Here is a 15,746-nt window from a genome sequence, read left to right as displayed (position 1 = left end):
TCATAAAATAGAACAAAAATGGGAAAAGTCTCTGGTTCTATGTAACAGTAAACAGTAAAACATTGAGCTGAAAAATGTATTGCTGGAAAAGTGCAGCAGGTCAGGCAGCATCCAAGGAGCAGGAGAATCGACGTTTTGGGCATAAGCCCTTCTTCAGGAATGGTTAAAATCAACTAGGTTGTTTCTGATGAAGGGCTTATGCCCGAAACGTCGATTCTCCTGCTCCTTGGATGCTGCCTGACCTGCTGCGCTTTTCCAGCAACACATTTTCAGCTCTGATCTCCAGCATCTGCAGTCCTCACTTTCTCCTGGTAAAACATTGAGGTTGTTACTTTGGTTAGTAACAATGATGTTGATGTTAGTTATGGAGTTCTACAACATGGAGACAGGCCCTTCAGCCCATCATGTCAATGACGGCCTAGTGGTATTATCACTGAATTACTAATCCAGAGACCCAGGCAATGTTCTTGGGACACAGGTTTGAATCCCAGCACAGCAGATGGTGGAACGTGAATCCAATAAAAAAAACTGGGATTAGGAACCTAATGATGATCATGAATCCATTCTTAATTGTTGGAAAACCCCAGCTGAGTCACTAATGTCCTTTAGGGAAGGAAACTGCCATCCTTACCTGATCTGGCCTACACGATACTCCAGACCCACAGCCACATGGTTGGCTCTGAACTGCCCTCTGGGTAATTAGGGATGTGCAATAAATGCTGGTCTAGCTATAATACCCACATTCTGTGAAGGAATGAAAAATAGCACCAATCCACCCTCACTCCAATTTCCAACACTTGGCCTGTAGTATTGGATGCTGTGGTGTTTCAGGTGTTCATCTGAATACATCTGCAAGGTTGTGAGGGTTTCCAACACTACCACAATTTCAGGAAGAGCGCTTCAATCATCTTCCACTCACTGTGTGAAAAAATCTTTTTCTCAAGTTCCCTTTAACCCTCCTGACCCTCGGAGGGACCCTCAGGTTCATGGTTCAACTGTCAATTCTGAGACTCTGGGCTTTGCAGGTTTATTGAAATTCTTTTCTCTTGGTTCCCATTAGAAATGGAGTGCTGGCATCAGTAAGAGTGACAGATCACATTCTAATTTTACCTGCAGTGCAGGGGTGTTCAAGGCTTGCTGTTCTCAAGCTGTGGCCAACACAACACCATGGGCGGCACAGTGGCTCAGTGGTTAGCACTGCTGCTTCACTGCAACAGGGTTCGATTCTCAGCCTCGGGTGACTGTCCATGTGGAGTTTGCACATTCTCCCCGTGTCTGTGTGGGTTTCCTCCGGGTGCTCCAGTTTCCTCCCACAGTCCAAAGACGTGCAGGTCAGGTGAATTGACCATGGGAAATTGCCTGTTGTGTTAGCTGCATTAGTCAGAGGAAATGGGTTCGGGTGTGTTACTCTTTGGAGGGTTGGTGTGGACTTGTTGGGCTGAATGGCCTGTTTCCACGCTGTATTGAATCTAACCTAAACAACACACTGGTAATGCACACAAGTGTGTCAGAGCCAGACTACACAAAGCAAATGGAGGGAGGGTTGCAGTTGGTCGATAAGCTTTTTAAATTCATCCCAGAAGGGAAAACATTAATAATTCTGCAGGACATGACTTAATATATTCACTCTCGGGGCATTGACGTTGCTGCCTGGGCCAGTATTTATTTCCCTTGTTTATTTACCCCTTGAGAAGGTGGGGCTGAGCTGCCTTCTTGAACCGCTGCAGTCCATGTGCTGTGGGTTGACCCACAATGCCCTTAGGGAGGGAATTCCAGGATTCTGACCCAGTGACAGTGAAGGAACGGTGATATATTTCCAAGTCAGGATGGTGAGGGGCTCGGAGGGGAACTTGCAGGGGGTGGTGTTCCCATGGATCTGCTGCCCTTGTCCTTCTGGATGGAAGTGGGTGTGGGTTTGGAAGGTGCTGTCTGAGGGTCCTTGGTGAATTCCTGCAGAGCATCTTGTAGATGGTACACATTGCTGCTACGGAGTGTGGGTGGGGGAGGGAGGGGATGGTACACACTGCTGTTACTGAGTGTGGGTGGGGGAGGGAGTGGGTGTTTGTGGATGTGGTTCCAATCAAGCGGCTGCTTTGTCCTGGATGGTGTGGAGCTCCTTGAGTGTTGTTGGAACTGCCCCCATCCAGGGCAAGTGGGGAGTATTCCATCACACTCCGGACTTGTGCCTTGTTGATGGTTGACAGGCTTTGGGGAGACAGGAAGTGAATTATTTGCTGCAGGATTCCAAACCTCTGACCTGTTAGATCAGATTCCTTACAGTGTGGAAACAGGCCCTTCAGCCCAACAGGTCTACACCGACCCGCCGAAGAGCAACCCACCCAGACCCACTCCCCTACATTTATCCCTTCACCTAACACTACGGGGACAATTTAGCATGGCAAATTCACCTAAGCTGCACATCTTTGGACTGTTGGAGGATACCGGAGCACCCGGAGGAAACCCACACAGACACGGGGAGAATGTACAAACCATACAGACAGTTGCCTGTGTCGGGAATTGAACACGGGTCTCTGGCGCTGTGAGGCAGCAGTGCTAACCACTGTGCCATCGTGCCACCCATTCTTATATTTATAAGATGAGTCACAGCCTGGCATTTGTGTGGTGCAAATGTTACTTGCCACTTGTCAGCCCAAGCCTGGATATTGTCCGGTTCTTGTTGCATTTAAACACGGACTGTTTCGGTATCTGAGGAGTGGCGAATGGTGCGAAATATTGTGCAATAATTAGCGAATATCCCACTTCTGACCTTACGATGGAGGGAAGGTCATTGATGTGGCACAAAAACAGAACATAGAACATAGAACATTACAGTGCAGTCCAGGCCCTTCAGCCCTCGATGTTGCGCCGACCTGTCATACCAACCTGAAGCCCATCTAACTTACACTATTCCATGTACGTCCATATGCTTGTCCAATGACGACTTAAATGTACTTAAAGTTGGTGAATCTACTACCGTTGCAGGCAAAACATTCCATACCCTTACTACTCTCTGAGTAAAGAAACTCCCTCTGACATCTGTCCTATATCTATCACCCCTCAATTTAAAGCTATGCCCCCTCGTGTTCGCCATCACCATACTTGGAAAAAGGCTCTCCCTGTCCACCCTATCTAACCCTCTGAGAGAAACATGCTGGAGAAACTCAGCAGGTCAGGCAGCGTCAGTGGAGAGAGAAACAGAGTTCACATTTTGAGTCCAGTAACCCCGTTTCTCAACTAAACTCAGTCATCGGACAGAACTATTACAAAACATACCAGAGTCAAAACATTAACAGTGTTTCTCTCTCTCCACAGAGGCAGCCAGGCCTGCTGAGTTTCTCCAGCATTCTCTGGTTTATTTCAGTTTTCCAACATCCACAGTATTTTGCTTTATTTCCTGTTATCTCCAGTGTCCTTCCAAATTCCAAACCCTCAAGCAACATCGCAATTACAGATTATTTTGTCATCATCTCACTGTTAAAGTGTGGGGTCACGTGTGTCTCCCACATTATCACAGTGTCCACTCTTCAAAACTGGCTCAGATCCACTTTGAGACCAGACTGATCCTTGAGACTGACTGGGTCAGTTAGGGTGATACTCACTGGGGTTTGGAAAAATGAGGGAGATCTCATAGAAACCTATAAAACTCTAACAGGAAATAGACAGGGTAAACACAGGAAGGGTGTTCCTGATGACCAGGGAGTCCTGAACCAGGTGGGGTCACAGTCTAAGGATACGGGGTGGGCAATTTTGGGCTGAGATGAAGAGAAATGTCCTCCCCCAGAGAGTGGGGAGCCTGGGGAATCCTCTGTCACAGAAAACGGTTGAGGCCAAAACATTGGATATTTTCTAGAAGGAATGAGATATAGTTCTTAGGGCTAAAGGGATCAAAGGGTACAGGGGAGAAAGTGGGAACAGGGGACTGAGGTGGATGATCAGCCATGATCATATTGAATTACGGCGGCACAGTGGCTCAGTGGTTAGCACTGCTGCCTCACAGCGCCAGAGGCCCGGGTTCAATTCCCACCTCGGGCAACTGACTGTGTGGAGTTTGCACGTGCTCCCTGTGTCTGTGTGGGTTTCCTCCGGGTGCTCCGGTTTCCTCCCACAGTCCAAAAATGTGCAGGTCAGGGTGAATTGGCCATGCTCAATTGCCCGTAGTGTTAGGTATAGGGGAATGGGTCTGGGTGGGTTGCTCTTCGGCGGGTCGGTGTGGACTTGTTGGGCTGAAGGGCCTGTTTCCACACTGCAGGGAATCTAACAAAAACAGACTGAGGGGCCAAATGGCCTACTCCTGCTTCTATTTTCTGTGTTTCAATGAAATAGCTGGTAGCTGGGAAAAGTCCTATATAGCATCATACAGCAGGGAAACAGACCCTTTGGTCCATCCAGTCCATACTGACCATAATCCCAAACTAAACTAGCCCCACCTGCCTGCTCCTGGCCAATCTCCCTCCAAACTTTTCCTACTCATGAACCTTTCCAAATCTCTTTTAAATATTACAATTGCCCCCACATCCACCATTCCCTCGGGACGTTCACTCCACACACTGACCACCCTCTGCGGAAAAATGTTGCCCCTCATGTCGTTTACAAATCTTTCTCCTCACACCTTGAAAATATGCCCCTTACTTTTGGACTCGCCCAGTCCAAGGAAAAGACCTTTGCTATTTACTCTATCCATGCCCCTCATGATTTTATAAACCTCTATAATGTCACTCCTCAGCCTCTGACGCTCCAGGAAAAAACATCTCAACCTCTCCTGATAACTCGAACCCTCCACTCCCAGCAACATCCTGATAAATCCTGATAAATCTTTTCTGAACCCTCTCCAGTTTAATAATCTCCTTCCTATAACTGGGCGACCAGAACTGGACACAGTATTCCAGGAGAGGCCTCACCAATGTCCTGTACAACCTCAACATGACATCCCGAACTCCTATACTAAAGGATTGAGCAATGTAGGCCAGTGGGCTAGAGCTGAAAATGTGTTGCTGGAAAAGCACAGCAGGTCAGGCAGCATCCAAGGAGCAGGAGAATCGATGTTTCGGGCATAAGCCCTTCTTCAGTGGGCTAGACACCATCTTAACCATCCTGTCTGCATGGAATGCATGTTTCAAAGAACTATTTTCACAATCTGGAACCTCATGGTCCTGCATTCCCCCATCACCCATTACCATCAGGCCAGGGGATCACCCCTGGTTCAATGGACGGTGTAGGAGGGCATGCCAGGAGCAGCACCAGGCAGACCTGAAGATGAGGTGCCAACCTGGTGAAGCCACCAAACAGGACTACTTGCCAAACAGCATAAGCAGCCAATGACAGACAGAACTAAGCGATCCCACAACCAATGGATCAGATCTAAACTCTGCAGTCCTGCCACATCCAGTTGTGAATGGTGGTGGACAATTAAACAACTCACTGGAGGAAGAGGCTTTACAAACATCCCTATCCTCAATGATGGAAGAGCCCAGCACATCAGGGCAAAAGATAAAGCAGAAGCTTTTGCAGTAATCTTCAGCTTCTGCAAAACCAGAGTGGATGATCCATCTCAACCCCCTCCAGCAGTCCCCAGCATCACAGATACCAGTATTCAGCCAATTCGATTCACTCTGTGATATCAAGAAACAGTTAGAGGCACTGGATACTGTAAAGGCTACGGACCCTGACAACATTCCAGCAATAGTACTGAAGATGTGTGCTCCAGAACTTGCCTCTCCCCTCGCCAAGCTGTTCCAGTCCAGTTACAACACTGGCATCTACCCGACAATGTGGAAAATTGCCCAGGTATGTCCTGTACATAAAAAGCAGAACAAATCCAACCAATTCCCGCCCCATCAGTCTACTCTCGATCATCAGTAACGTGATGGAAGGTGACATCAGTAGTGTTATCAAGCAGCACCTGCTCAGCAATAACCTGCTCAGTGACGCCCAGTTTGGGATCCCCCAGGGTCACTCAGCTCCTGACCCCATTACAGCCTTGGGTTAAACATGGACAAAACAGCTGAATTCCAGAGGGGAGGGGAGAGGGACAGCCCTTGACATCAAGGCTGCATTCGACCGAGTGTGGCATCAAGGAGCACTGGCTAAACTGGAATCAATGGGTATTGGGGACAAACTCTCTGCTGGTTAGTCATACCTGGATCACAGGGAGATGGTCATGGTTGTTGGCAGTCAGTCATCTCAGCTCCAGGACATCTCCGCAGGAGCTCCTCAGGGGAGTGTCCTAGGGCCAACCATCTTCAGCTGCTTCATCAATGACCTTCCCTCCATCATAAGGTCAGAAATAGGGATGTTCACCGATGATTGCATAACCTGCAGCACCATTCATGATTCCTCAGATACCGAAGCAGTCCATGTTCAAATGCAACAAGAACTGGACAATATCCAGGCTTGGGCTGACAAGTGGCAAATAACATTTGTGCCACACAAATGCCAGGCTATGACCAACACTAATAAGAGACAATCTAATCACCATCCCATGACATTCGGTGGCTTTACCATCACTGACTCCCCCACTATCAACATCCTGGGGATTACCATTGACCAGAAACTGAACTGGACTCAACACATAAACACAGTGACTACAGGAGCAGGTCAGAGGCTAGGAACACTGTGGTGAGTAACTCCCTTCCTGACTTCCCAAATCCTCTACAAGGCACAAGTCAGGAGTGTGAGGGAATATTCCCCACTTGCCCTGGATGGGGGCAGCTGCAACAACAGGCAAGAAGCTCCACACCATCCAGGGCAAAGCAACCGTTTGATTAGCACCACATCCACAAACACCCACTCCCTCCAAAACAACGCTCAGTAGCAGCAGTGTGCACTATCTACAACATGAACTGTTGAAATTCACCAAATATCCTCAGACAGCACCTTCCAAACCCACATTCACTTCCATCCAGAAGGACAAGGGCAGCAGATACATGGGAACACCACCCCCTGCAAGTTCCCCTCCGAGCCCCTCACCATCCTGACTTGGAAATATATCGCCGTTCCTTCAGTGTTGCTGGGTCAGAATCCTGGAATTCCCTCCCTAAGGGACATTGTGGGTCTACCCACAGCACATGGACTGCAGCGGTTCAAGAAGGCACCTCACCCCCACCTTCTCAAGGGGTAACTAGGAACGGGGAATAAATGCTGATCCAGTCAGCGATGGCCAAATCCCATGAGTGAATTAAAAAGAAAATTCCACATTTTAAGTTCCGGAGTGTGAGAGGCAGGAGGCTGGAAGAACACAGTAAGCCTTGATGGGCTGAAGGGCCTGTCTCCATGCTGTAGAACTCCATAACTAACATCACCATCATAGCTACCACCCACAGTAACAACCTCAATGTTTTATACCAGGGGAAAGTGAGGACTGCAGATGCTGGAGATCAGAGCTGAAAATGTGTTGCTGGAAAAGCGCAGCAGGTCAGGCAGCATCAGGAGGTGAGGAAACAATATCTTCTGCCCCTCCTGATACTGCCTGGCCTACTGTAATCTTCCAGCCTCCTGCCTGTCCACTTTGCACATCACCTGCAGCTGTTATGTCTCTAATGGAGTGTGAGAGTTAGCAGTTTCTCTTCACTGACAGTAATGCTGCCTGTATAGGTGACTCCCTACCAGGACGGGAACCTTTGGGAAAGGAGTGGGATGTGGATTAACTCTTACAATGCTGCTCGGTAATGTGACTGTCCCGGGTAGTGATGGATGCAGCAGTGCGGCTATCTCTTGGTACTCTGCGCAAGTCATTAACTCATCGACAATCAACAAACCACCCCCCCCCCCACCAACTCCTTCTGCGTTATCCCTGGACAATATGCAAACACTGTACGGGATATTCTCAATGGCCTCGCTTGGTAATTCATCATCAGGCCAGGCCGATCTCTCCTGGACACACTTCAACATGTTCACAGACAACATGCTTCATCACCTCATTGCAAAGTGTCACCAACACTTGTTAGAAAGGACACAGATAGTGAACATCAGGGCACTCCCCTACACACACACACTCACACACACACTCACACCCGCGCGCACACTCAGACGCACTCTCAACACACACAAACACACTCTCTCAGACACACTGAAATACACTGACACACTGACACACACACTCACACCCGCGCGCACACTCAAACACACTCTCACACACACAAACACACTTTCTCAGACACACTGAAATACACTGACACACGCACACACAGTCTCTCAGACACACACACACTCTCACTCACGAACACACACACACACAAACACACTCTCTCAGACACACTGAAATACACTGACACACAAACACATGCACACACAGTCTCTCCGATCCACACACACTCTCACTCACGCACACACTCAGACACACTCACACACACACACTCTCTCTCAGACACACACTCACTCGTGAACACACTCAGACACACTCACGCACACACACTCTCTCTCAGACACACACACACACTCTCACTCGCGCGCACACTCAGACACACTCTCTCACACACAAACACACTTTCTCAGACACACTGAAATAGACTGACACATTGACACACGCACACACAGTCTCTCAGACGCATACACACTCTCACTCGCGAACACACTCAGACACACTCACACACACAAACACACTCTCTCAGACACACTGAAATACACTGGCACACAAACACATGCACACTCTCCGATACACACACACACTCTCACTCGCGAACACACTCACACACACACAAACACACTCTCTCTCAGACATACACTCACACTCGTGCACACACACACACATACTCTGAAACACACTCTCACAGTGACACACTTTGATCCAGACTCTCACTCACAGAGCCTAGTGAATAATACATAGCAGACAGTAAAGACAGGCAGTGAACTCACCAGGGCAGTGTGCACTGCAGTGAGAAAGGGAGTTGTCCTTCAGGATACTGGGAGTGGTTGGCCGTGTATGTGCTGCATCCCTCTCAATCCCGTGTTGACCTGCTGAGCTAACTGAAGAAAACTGATCAGCAGGGAGTCTGGGTCACTGCCTTAAAGCGATACTGTCAGCACTGACTTCTACCAGGAGTCCGAGTGCAATAATAAGAACAAGTGCTAATCTTGCATTTTTAATGAGGTATATTCTACTCGGTTGCCAGAACCTACATTGTGCATATTTAATTGAGAATTCTAGGAAACCATTCAGCCCATCTTGGCTGTTCCAGCACTTTGAAGGATCTCTCCAGTTAGTTCCTCACCCTCTACTACATTCCCCCAACCTCCTGGTGTTTCCCCCAACCCTTGCTATCCCCCTACACCCTGCTATCCCCCCACACCCTGCTATCCCCCCACCCCCTGCTATCCCACCATACCCTGCTATCCCCCCACCCCCTGCTATCCCCCCCATACCCTGCTATCCCCCCACCCCCTGCTATTCCCCCCACACCCTGCTATCCCCCCATACCCTGCTATCCCCCACACCCTGCTATCCCCCTACACCCTGCTATCCCCCCACACCCTGCTATCCCCCCACCCCCTGCTATTCCCCCCACACCCTGCTATCCCCCCATACCCTGCTATCCCCCACACCTTGCTATCCCCCTACACCCTGCTATCCCCCCACACCCTGCTATCCCCCCACCCCCTGCTATCCCCCCATACCCTGCTATCCCCCCACCCCCTGCTATCCCCCCCATACCCTGCTATCCCCCCACCCCCTGCTATCCCCCCCACCCCCTGCTATCCCCCTACACCCTGCTATCCCCCCACACCCTGCTATCCCCCCATACCCTGCTATCCCCCTACACCCTGCTATCCCCCCACACCCTGCTATCCCCACCACCCCCTGCTATCCCCCCATACCCTGCTATCCCCCTACATCCTGCTATCCCCCCACACCCTGCTATCCCCCCACACCCTGCTATCCCCACCACCCCCTGCTATCCCCCCATACCCTGCTATCCCCCACACCCTGCTATTCCCCCCACACCCTGCTATCCCCCCACCCCCTGCTATCCCCCCACACCCTGCTATCCCCCCACCCCCTGCTATCCCCCCCACACCCTGCTATCCCCCCACCCCCTGCTATCCCCCCACCCCCTGCTATTCCCCCCACACCCTGCTATCCCCCAACCCTGCTATTCCCCACCCCCTGCTATCCCCCCACACCCTGCTATCCCTCCCACCCCCGCTATCCCCCATACCCTGCTATTCCCCACCCCCTGCTATCCCCCCCACCCCCTGCTATCCCCCCCACCCCCTGCTATCCCCCCACACCCTGCTATCCCCCCCACCCCCGCTATCCCCCCACCCCCTGCTATCCCCCCACACCCTGCTATTCCCCCACACCCTGCTATCCCCCCACCCCCTGCTATCCCCCACACCCTGCTATCTCCCCCACCCCCTGCTATTCCCCCACCCCCTGCTATTCCCCACCCCCTGACCCCCTGTCAATGGTTTCTTTTTGAATATTTCTCCAATTCCATTTAGGAAATTCTGATTAAATCTGTTCCAGCCTCTCTTTCAGATCACAACAACTCACTGAGTAAAGAATGTTCTTATCTCCCTCTCTGGGTCTTCAGCAATTCTTTATAAACCCGTCTTCTTTAGTTATGGACACCCCCTTCCTCAGTTTTGATGTTACTCCATCAGATCCTTTCCCTGAGAGGTCTCTCCGTTAAACCTCCTGTGAACTTTCCCTGCTCCGAGTGGTAACCATTCCATCTCCCGCAGATCTACTGTGTGTTTCCTCACCCTGTTCCTCTCTTTCCCGTTACACAGATGTCAGCAGCCCCTTAGTGCCCCCCTGTCAAGTGGCTGTGGGTTCACACATTGGAGACCTCAACAGTCAAGCTATGCAACTGCATGAGGCGTCACAGCTGACGCTCATCACCAGATCCCCTCATGTCACCTCTATCCCCAGAGCACTCGCTGCCTACAATGAATGGAGTTTGAATTTACCTAGCGCCACTGAGGGAGTGAAATGGGCTAGGTCTTGTGGTTTAGGAGGTGGATACTCCTCCCTTCTGCTCACAGCCAGTGGGTACTGACAAAAAGCACAGAACAGAGTGGGCAGGCAGGACAGAGTGAAGCCTCCTCCAGCCACTGACCCCTCCTTCCCCTCCAAACCAATAATGGACATAGAAACAGGTTTCAGAAGGACAGTGGATAGCCAGGGCAGGAATGTCCATCACAGGGGGCATCATTTTAAGGTGATTGTAGGAAGGTTTAGAGGAGATCAGAGGCAGGCTTTTAGGTTAGATTCCCTACAGTGTGGAAACAGGCCCTTCAGCCCAACAAGTCCACACCAACCCTCTGAAGAGCAACCCACCCAGACCCATTCCCCTACATATACCCCTTCACTTAACACTACAGACAATTTAGCATGGCCAATTCACCTAACCTGCACATCTTTGGACTGTGGGAGGAAACCGGAACACCCAGAGGAAACCCACGCAGACACGGGGAGAACGTGCAAACTCCACACAGTCAGTTACCCGAGGCTGGAATTGAACCCGGGTCTCTGGCGCTGTGAGGCAGCAGCGCTAACCACTGTGCCACCCAAGGAGTGGTGGGGGTGTGGAATGCACTGTCAGCAGTGGTAGTAGAGTCAGAGACATTAGGGAGATTTAAGCGACTGTTGGATAGATGCATGGATGATAGTAAAATGTAGGGTATCTCGGTTAGTTTGATCTTAGAGTAGGATAAAAGGTTGGCATAACATTGAGGGCCGAAGGGTCTGTACTGTGCTGTACTGTACTATGCTCTATGTTCTGTCAGTCTCATGCCTTTCCTCTGATCCAGAGTAACCTTCATCATCAGCCCCCTCTCCTTTCCATCACACCATCGCCCCTTTCGTTAATGAACTCTAACCCTATCCAGTATCCTCCAGCCCATAGTAGAGTCTCCCTTTAGCTCCTCCCATGGGTTTATATGTTAAAATGATCTGACCTTCGGGACTTAATTTTTCAAAATCCACAGGGCAGAAGGAGAATGGTGAGCAGCTTACACAGTTTCCCAGAGGAAATGGGGAGGGGTGTGGGAGGCTCTGTCGGGCTTAAAAACAGACCAGTCCCCTGGCCCAGATGTATTGTGTCCCACGCTGCTGTGGGAGATGAGGCAGGAAATTGCAGGAACTCTGACAGAAATGTTTAATTCCTCTCTGGCCATGGGGGAGGTGTCAGAGGACTGGAGGATGGCTAATGTGGCTCCACTTTTCAAGAAAGGTAGTAGCGATGAACCAGGAAATTACAGATGGTGAGTCGCACATCAACATTAGGGAAACTATTGGAGAAAATTCTGAAGGAGTGAATTAATACCCATTTGGAAAGGCATGGCTTTGTCTGAGGGAGGTCCTGTCTAACACATTTGTGAGAATTTTGTTTGAAAACGTGATCAAGTGTGTGGATGAGGGAAGTTGAGTTGATGTAGTTTATATGGACTTTAGCAAAACGTTTGGCATGGGCGCCTGTGGGAGACTGATTGAGAAGGTTAAAGAACATAGAATTGAGGGAAACTTGGCGAGATGGATCAGAAAGTGGCTTAATAACACAACACAAAGGGTAGTGGTAGAAGGCTATTTGTGTGACTAGAGGCTGGTGTCTAGCAGTGTACCACAAGGATCAGTATTGGGAGAGCTTTATTATTTGTTATGTATATATACATGATATAGATGAAAAGGTGGGGAACATTGAATAAATTTGCAGATGACACCAAGGTAATGGTGAAGAAGATGGTTGTAGTTTATAGGAAGATAAAGATGGGTTGGTCAGATAGGCAGGCCAATGGCAGCTGGAATTTAACCCTGATAAGCACAAGGTTATTCACTTCAGCAACAGAAACGAGATGAAGGAGTATTTAATGAACGACAGGAAACTGAGTAGCTTCGAGGAACAGAAGGACCTTGGGGTAAGTTGAGTAAAAAGTGAGGTCTGCAGATGCTGGAGATCAGAGCTGAAAATGTGTTGCTGGTTAAAGCACAGCAGGTCAGATTAGACTAGACTTAGATTAGACTTACAGTTTGGAAACAGGCCCTTCGGCCCAACAAGTCCACACCGACCCGCCGAAGCGCAACCCACCCATACCCCTACATTTACCCCTTACCTAACACTACGGGCAATTTAGCGTGGCCAATTCACCTGACCCGCACATCTTTGGATTGTGGGAGGAAACCGGAGCGCCCGGAGGAAACCCACGCAGACACGGGGAGAACGTGCAAACTCCACACAGTCAGTCGCCTGAGTCGGGAATTGAACCCGGGTCTACAGGCGCTGTGAGGCAGCAGTGCTAACCACTGTGCCACCGTGCCGCCCACATCCTGGTGAACCTCCTCTGCACCCCCTCTCGTGTTATCACAATCTTGCTGTAGTGAGGTGTTTAGAACTGTACACAGTATTTCAGCTGTGGCCTAACCAACACTCTGTACAACTCCAACATTACCACCTTGTTCTTATACTCTATGCCACACTGATGAAAGCAAGTGTCCCACATCCCGTCTTAACTATCCTATTCACAAAACGTCGAATTTCCTGTTCCTTGGATGCTGCCTGACCTGCTGTGCTTTAACCAGCAACACATTTTCAGCTTGGGGTAAGTTGGCAGAGCATGTGAATAGGATAGTTAAGACGGGATGTGGGACACTTGCTTTCATCAGTGTGGCATAGAGTATAAGAACAAGGCGGTAATGTTGGAGTTGTACAGAGTGTTGGTTAGGCCACAGCTGAAATACTGTGTACAATTCTAAACACCTCACTACAGCAAGATTGTGATAACACGAGAGGGGGTGCAGAGGAGGTTCACCAGGATGTGGCCTGGGAGGGAGAAATTGAGCTAGACTTGATTCTTTTCTTTAGAACAGAAAGGCCTGAGGTGGTTCATGATTGAGGTGTGTAAGATTATGAGGGGTAGGACCAAGTGAATAGAGAGCAGCTGCTCCCCCAGTTGAGGGGTAAATCACAAGAGGGCATAGTTTTAGGGTAAGGGGCAGAAGACTCAGAGGGGATTTAGGAATAAAACATTTTCACTCAGCGGGTGGTAGGAAGCTGGGTTGAACCGGCTGGGATGGTAGTGGAGCCTAGAAACCTTCTCACCTTTAAAACATATTTAGATAAGCCCTTCAAATATCATAACCTTCAAGGATGTGGGACGAGTGCAGGAGATTGGGCTGAGCGCACTTTTCATGTTAGTTATTGTCATCCAGACTCGATAGGTCGAAGGGCCCTTTCTGTGCTAGATGAATCTATGAATATAGTCAACCTTTTATTCTGTAAATTAAGGACAGCTGCCTTTTGCAGTTTACCACAGTTCCATGTGTGTCTGAAAAGTTCAAAACCTTTTATTTTCCTTCTTTATTCTTTCAATGGGAATGCATTGATTTCCACAAGACCAACATTCACTGCCCATCTCTAACTGGCCTTGAACTGAGAATCCTGCTGGACCATTTCAGAGGGTAACCAAGGGACAACTGTGGGTCTGGAGTCACATGGGAAGGCCAGACCAGGTAAGGAAGACAGTTTCCTTCCCAGAAGGACATTAGGGAACCAGATGGGTTTTTGTTCCTACAACTGACGATGGTCACATTCTCTGAGGTGAGCTTCCAATTCCATCATTTATTAATTGAATTTACATTTTAGCAGCTGCAATGATGTGATTCAAATCGACATTCCCCGGACATTAGCCGGATGTTTTGAATCCAATGACATTCCCACAACACCACTATCTTCCCATAAATCATTACTGCATTGCTATTATTATCTAATATTTAATTATTTAATGTGATCATTTTACAGCTTATGTTTATCTTAATAATTTTCTATCAATGTTATGAATTGATTCAGAATATCATTTGTGTTGTATCTATCTATCTATCTATCTATCTATCTATCTATCTATCTATCTATCTACCTATCTATTTATCTATCTATCTATCTATCTATCTATCTACCTATCTATCTATCTATCTATCTATGTTTGTATCTTTTCTCTGTCTATCTATCTATGCCGACACCTGTTTATCTATCTGTCAGTCTATTGAAAATCTGTTAAATTTCTAATGTCCTCCAATTTATGACTAAGGTCATTTACCTGAAATGTGAGCTCTCTCTCTCTCTCTCTTAGGTGCCAGACCTGTTGAGCATTTCCAGCATTTCCAGTTTGTATTTCATCCACTGAAGACCCTGTCTACATCCACAATGACACCCCCCACAGACATGTCTAAAGAGACACAGAAGCAAACTCGTAGGAAACACATAAAACAAAAGGACGTTACCTTTCACTAAGGACTCTCAGGGCCAGCCCAGAATCTGAAACTGGCGTTCCCCGGTGGGCAGCTGTGGAAAGCATACACATCTGAAGTCACCTGTCTCTCTCTCTCTCTCTCTCTCTCTCTCTCAAGCTGTATTTCACTCACCACACATCACGTCTCAAATTACTCAGATACTGGATCCCAAAATGATATTTTCTGAAAGTGATCTATGTCATTTAAATCGATACAAAGCACTCCCAACGTCTCCCTCAGGAGTCAGCTCCATTTGTTCACTGCAGATTAGTTTTAAAGGTCCCCTCTTTTAGCTGTGCCCTCAGCTTTCACAGGCAGTGGTAAACGATGCCAGGATTTACATTCATCTATCGAGGGTGTGGGCCTGGGGGTGGCGGTGGGACAGGTGTGGAGGGTGGGGTCAAAGCCAAATGGCTTCCCCCTATAATGTCCCAGTGAGGATTCCTCTTCACAAAGCAGCACAGCTCCACCAGAATGTTACTGCAGAATCTCAGAATTATACAGGGCTGAAGGAGGCCATTTG

The 15,746-nt window shown here is 48.8% G+C and overlaps 1 protein-coding gene across 2 annotated transcripts in view; it reads right to left on the bottom strand.

Annotated features, from left to right (window-relative positions):
• LOC132817373 (1-phosphatidylinositol 4,5-bisphosphate phosphodiesterase delta-4-like) overlaps positions 1-15,267 on the bottom strand; it is a 101,699-nt gene extending 86,432 nt beyond the window's left edge. Inside the window, exon 1 of one of the 2 annotated variants that reach the window (XM_060827788.1) lies at positions 15,215-15,267. The gene's annotated coding sequence lies outside the window, so the exon portion shown is untranslated. Of the gene's footprint in view, positions 1-8,850; positions 8,922-15,214 lie in introns of those variants that run through there. The other variant, XM_060827787.1, reaches the window with a different exon arrangement.
• Between the last annotated feature and the right edge of the window lie 479 nt (positions 15,268-15,746).

The sequence above is a fragment of the Hemiscyllium ocellatum genome, chromosome 7 (genome assembly GCF_020745735.1).
Source record: "Hemiscyllium ocellatum isolate sHemOce1 chromosome 7, sHemOce1.pat.X.cur, whole genome shotgun sequence".
Taxonomy (NCBI): domain Eukaryota; kingdom Metazoa; phylum Chordata; class Chondrichthyes; order Orectolobiformes; family Hemiscylliidae; genus Hemiscyllium; species Hemiscyllium ocellatum.
This window is presented reverse-complemented; position numbering and strand designations above follow the sequence as displayed.